The sequence below is a fragment of the Paroedura picta genome, chromosome 7 (genome assembly GCF_049243985.1).
Source record: "Paroedura picta isolate Pp20150507F chromosome 7, Ppicta_v3.0, whole genome shotgun sequence".
NCBI lineage: Eukaryota > Metazoa > Chordata > Lepidosauria > Squamata > Gekkonidae > Paroedura > Paroedura picta.
This window is the reverse complement of record NC_135375.1, coordinates 56557454-56563496: the sequence shown is the minus strand read 5'-3', so window position 1 is coordinate 56563496 and position 6043 is coordinate 56557454. Positions and strand designations below refer to the sequence as shown.

Below are 6043 nucleotides of genomic sequence, written 5' to 3'. Positions count from 1 at the left end.
CCCTGCAGTGGTCTTGAGCAGACTGGCAGCAATGTCTCCAGATTGCCCCTGGCTAGGCTGACTGGATGGAATTTTGGTCTGTCCTGGTGAGGGGCCAATCGGAAGGCAGTTTGCGCCTTCCGACTGGCCCCTCCACTTGTCAGTCCAGGGCCAAGGGGCCAATTGTTGCCCCCTCCCATCCCAGACTGAGCCCACCCCATCACCCCTTACTGTTTTATTAAGAGGGACAGATTATTGAGGAGCATCTTTGGATTGTTTGCCTAACAGTACAATCTTATGCAGATTTACTCAAAAGTAAGTCTTACTATGATCAATATGGATTACTCTCAGGTAAGTCTGCATGGAATGATACTATAAGTGTTGGCAATCCTTTAATGTCTTGTTTTATACTTCCCATAATCTAAAAACCTCCCAGACCCTTTTCTGCCTGCCAGTCATAATATTATTCACTGAAAATTCATGGCATTCAACAATAAGTGACCTTCTTTCCTATTTGTTCTAAAGTGGTGAACAGTGTTTCCTATTTAACTCCAAAGTTTATGGCAAGAAACACTGTGACTCATTTAGTATTTTACCTCTAAAGTTAGTCTTCCCTTTTGGAAAACAAAAACGACCTATTTACATCCTTAATAATCAAGTTTGTGTGAAATATAAGGTAAATTCCATTTCTGATCCTTGCCCATCAATTGCCCATCAATTTTAACCTTCTGTTCATAACTGAAATATCTAAAAGGAAGTATCTAGAGAAATCTCCCAGGAGGTAGTTTGCACTGGCATTTGAGTGCCATTTCCTGCCATCTTTCATGGTACATTGTGTTTCTGATTCTGGTTACCAAGCAGACTTTGTGCAGTTTTCTACATCTGTTCCATCAATCCCCCTTGGCACATATACAAACTTGACTCTATTATTTTCTCAATCACCTGCTTTGGAACAAAAAAGCATCATTTGGCAGGAGGAAGTTTTTGGCTGATGTCCTCTGGAATATCATGCTTCTTATCCCTGTCATTTCAAATCCCCATTAATTTAAAGAGATTATTCCAAGAAATTGATATTGCTTCAAATGCTGTCTAGACTTTTTTTCAGGATGTTTTTGTTAATGTCGTCCCCAGTGATTTCAGGTGGGCTCCAGAGGTCCATGAATGGAACATCACTTATGGAACAGAACTTTCTTTCCTTTAGTGCTGAAACCACATGAACGGATGATAAGGAATATAATACAGCATAGGATCAGTAGCTGCAGGACAGAATTGACAGAAATTGTGGAACTCCTTTTTGCATAAGTGAAAGTGTGCGAGATTAGAGAAGGCTTTCTCAACCAGGGTTTCATGAAAGCCTAGGGTTTCTCGATGGCTTTGGAAGGGTTTCCTGTATGGTGGGAGTTTTATATTAATTTTTAATATATTTTAAACTTGTTAAACATTTATCAGGTGATTTGACTATATATGGTCATGTTGACCCCCTCCCACGGTCCAGTGATTGGCCTGGAGGGGGTGGGGAGGGGCCCTGGGTGGACAGCTATGCCTCCCAACCATATTCTGCATTATCATGCCACTTCTGGGGTTTCTCAAAGCTGGAAGAATGATTTTACTGTTTCTTAACAGTAAAAAAGTTGAGAAAGGCTGTGTTAGAATCACAAATGAGCTGCTAGATTGATCACATTTGTATGATAAAGTCATTATATTGTAAGAGAATCTTTGGTTCAGGCCAAAATGCTGGACATCTGTGCAAGGGCTGACATTAGCTCTAAGTGAGATAGTCAAATACTCCGTAATCATGGAATCAAGCCTTATTGCACTTATTCATCTCTGCACCAAATATTAACCAGTATACAGTATATACTAGGAATACTCAACCACATGCCTTATTTGGAAATGTTCTGGTTAAAGTAATTTGATTGGATGATGAATACCTGGATATGGATGAGTACAAAGAGCTTGGTAACTGCCATTTGGCATCTCTTGGTAACTTGGTAACTGCCATTTGGACAGTGGCTCATGAGACCTGCACATGTACATTAAACTGTGTAATCTGTTACAAACTGCATTGTTGAAATTCCAAGATGATTCTGGTTTCTCAATAGACAATCATTGTTTCAAATAAATTTATGAGACATTATGCAGACTAATTTGTGTTCTGTTCAGTTTAACTCAGGAGGGCCTACTTATAAGTCAAGATGCTCGGGCTTTTTATGTTCCATCAACATATGTTCCATCTCTATTCAGCTCATGGAACCATCCACCAGCCTATCAAAACCTGTTCTGGTTCAACAACAATTGGTCAGCTCCAAGAACCAAGAAAACCACTACAAGATAAAACAGCTGTAAATCTACAATGTACTCCCAAGTTAAAACCTATGAACATGTTGTAATGTTCCCTTTAGGGTACTCAGGTTCCTGTTCTTAGGTTCATAAAGCAGAGATGGCTATGCTCAAAACAACTGTTTCTTAACAAGTAAATGCAGAAATGAGAACAACTAGTTTCAGGACAAGGGAACTCATTCCAGCCATCCTCTCAACTAACAAACAGAACTAACTAAAGGGGGACTCCACCCATGAGGTGAAAACCACACCATTTTTTTTTGTGGGGGGAAGCAAACCATTCTATTGTAATGTATACAATAAATATATTGCAATTTGGATGTGCCATAATTGAGCCCAATGGGACAGAGGTGGTCTAGAAAGTGAATAACAACTATTTGTTTATTTGTTTATTATATACCACCCTCCCTGGAGGCTCAGGGCGGTTTACATCAAACAGGAATAATACAAAACTCAGTTTATAATAATGCAATAATAACAATAACAACATTATGAAACAATAGAACATTGAGAACAATAATAACAAGAAGAGTATTAAACAAAATAAGATATGACCAGGCTGCTGGTTATTTGCATAAGACCAGTGCCTCTTAGAGCAAAATGTGAGAGAGGATGCTAAAACAGATAAGAATCATACCAGATGTCACAGAACACCGATTAGCTTTTAAGGGTAATTTTCAGATCAGGAATGCACAGGAACCATAGAGGGGATTTAATCTGTGACCATAAACCTATTGTCCCTCGGCCATGTTCCTACCCGCTTTGGAAAGGGAAAAAAGTCATTTACCTTTCAGTCTCTTTCCAATGCTGATAAGAACAAGATGGCAGGTTAGAACAGGAAGACAGTTTCAATAAGCAGAAACAGGTTGAGGTAAACGGATAAGCTTGCTCCCTGCTTCAATCTGAGCCAAGGCTATCTATGCCTGAAATCTCCCTTTTTAAAAATGTTAAGAATATACATCTTCTGGAATATAATGTGTTTTGTCCCCAAAAATAAATTTAGGGATCTTGGCTTTCCACAGATGTAATACTGAATAAAAGAAACAAAGCCAATAAAATTTAACATTCTAAGGACAAGGCACCATTCAGGTATCATAGAATCCTTATGATTTAGAGGAAGAAAAAGGCATAAGATATGCCTGTTATATAAAGTTGTGCATGGTTTTTAAGGCACTTATATCTGGCTTTCTTTTTAACCCTGCTGTAGAATTCTCCTTTTGAGTGACAATGAAACAGTACTTCAAATGATAGCTGCAAGGTTTGGATGCAGAACAGAATAAATGAAATTACCTTTGTTCATTTGGATTAAAAGGTATGAGAGAAATTACTAGGAATTTTGACGAGTTCCAATTAGGGAACAGCTTTGTGTCAAATATCTGCTGAGAAATAATATTTTACTATATTTACATGAAGCAGTAACAGAAATGTGTTAATGTCACAAACATTGATTATAAAGTATGCACTGCAATCTTTGTTTTAACATTCAAGAAAGATCAGCCACATAAAGAAAGAAGGCAACTGAGAGAGAAAAGTTGCATAAGCTCCAGTTAAGGCACCCTAAAGGTCAAAATTGTAATATTAAATAAATCTTACATGGTTTTATAAACCTTAATTTATTGTCTATGTGCAACTGACATTTTAGCTCTTCGTTTAATACCAAACATTTCAAAGTGGTCTTGTAGAAGAATGGTTGATAACACCCTTACGCAGTATAATTGGAATTTTGTATGTTAGAACATTTGGTTTTGGAAAGATTTTTGTAAATGTTAATAGCTGTCTTTTAAAATACTGTAAGTGTAAAATGCAATGAAAAGCAAAGGTTTAAATGTCAGCATGTCTATAATTTCCATACTGTGAAACTAAATAAGATTTCTTTTTAAGACAGGAAAACCTGAAGACCTGCTGCCAAGCTTGAAGTTATGAACACCATTTGGTCATTGCTGTTCATTTTGAAACCAATATAACAAGCATGTAGTCCAGTGTAACATTAGCAGTGTGATGTCTGTGCAGGCTTTGGTGATCCAAGTGGATTGTTTAAGCATGACTTATCATAAAAATGCATACCTGAAGTCATCTTGTTTTTCACAATTGATCTGTTTCACTGCACCTCCACTGACATTCGGAGCACACTAGAGCAGAATACTTGTTTTCATTTATTATTCAACACATCTGAAGACAAAACAAAAAATGCCATTCAGGTCTGATAACAAAGATCCTAATATGCTGTAATATACTTGATACGTTTTAGCCGGAATAGCGAAAACTCAGTTTCTCTATACTCTACTGTGAGTTTGCACTGATATTTTAATAAAGAAACTGCATTTCAGATTAGTTAAGTTTCATGATGACAGTTCTTGGCATAAATAAACTCTTTAGAATAATGTATGCTTTGAAAACTTCAAACCACTTCCTTCTAAATAATCCTAAAAGAGGCCTGTTGATTTTAATATGGATCCTGCGTGAACTTTTAATTGTTTGGTCATAGACTGGAATAATGGATCCTGTGCGGCTATTTCTTTATAGCAACTTGAGAGCAGCAGACTTAGAAAGTGAACATATTACTGTAAGGAGTGTCAGCAAATTATGTTTCTGTAATATAATCTAAATTCAGAGATAAGGACCAGGTTTTCAGCACTGCATGTTTGAAAGGAGTTTAGCTGCTTGGCATTAGCATCAACATAACAGGGAGGAAGCTGTGGCTCAGTGGCAGAGGATCTACTTTGTATGCAGATTTCAGGTTTGGTCCTTGACTTCTCTAGTTAAAAGGGTCTGGCAAGAGGTGATGTGAGATGTGAAAGGTCTCCATCTGAGATCCTCAAAAGCCATTGCCAGGCAAAGTACACAATACTGAATACTGATTAATAAGATTCATGTGCATATGTGTGACAGCTCACTAAAATGCCCTAAAATGTGCTCTGGAGTAAACCATAGCATCTTTGATAAGAAACAAAGTAAGAAAAGCCCTGTGTGGATGAGTTTGTGCATGTTACAAATGAGTGGAGGCGGAATCAGAATTGTTCCCACTGATCTTCCTGAATTCCTCAGAATATCTGAATTATTCATGGACCACATGATCAGTATTTTTAGCTTCCTCGGAAGTGCCAAGTCTGACTTAGAGCTCAAGGCACTGCATAGCAAAGGGACATTTTTCCAAGACAGAATGAGGACTACATGTAAATATAATCTTTAAAAATATATTTTGGCCACAGCTTTATTGTCATGCAAATGAGCATAGGTGCAACAGGGGTGGATCCAGTCATCTTGTGGTCAGCCAACCTCAAGTACACCCCCATCTTAACAGCCAGACCGGCAAGCATCTGTCCATGTACATGTGTTTGTAAGTCCTGCTAGTTACACAGGAGGTGGCAGACAGGTTGAGGAGCCTGCAGGTGTCAGCCTCCACTTGGTCCCTCCTACCACTCAGAAATATGAGGCAGGTAGCCTTCCTCCACCTCCAGGGATGATGCTGTGGCTTAGCATCTTATGGAGGCCTCCTAACTTTCAGAGGCTGGTGCACAAGCTTGGCCTCCTCCCAAATGCACAACAACCAACAGAGTCAAGGGGAAACCCACCTGCACCCACCAATGCTCAGCATGACGAAAGCTGTGTAGCCAAATGGCCATATCCTAGTCTGACAGATGCACATAATCATGCCATAAAAATGCTGGCTGCTTGTAGCTGATGTCAGGGTGGAATCCAGAAACTGTCCAAGTCCAAGACTGTT

The 6043-nt window shown here is 38.7% G+C and overlaps 1 long non-coding RNA gene across 1 annotated transcript; it reads left to right on the top strand.

Moving 5' to 3' along the window:
- Positions 1–228: 228 nt before the first annotated feature.
- On the top strand, positions 229–4565 carry LOC143841794 (uncharacterized). Its single transcript, XR_013232839.1, has 3 exons — positions 229–294; positions 3527–3631; positions 4201–4565. It is a non-coding gene; the product is annotated as an uncharacterized LOC143841794 (long non-coding RNA).
- The last annotated feature ends 1478 nt before the right edge of the window (positions 4566–6043 follow it).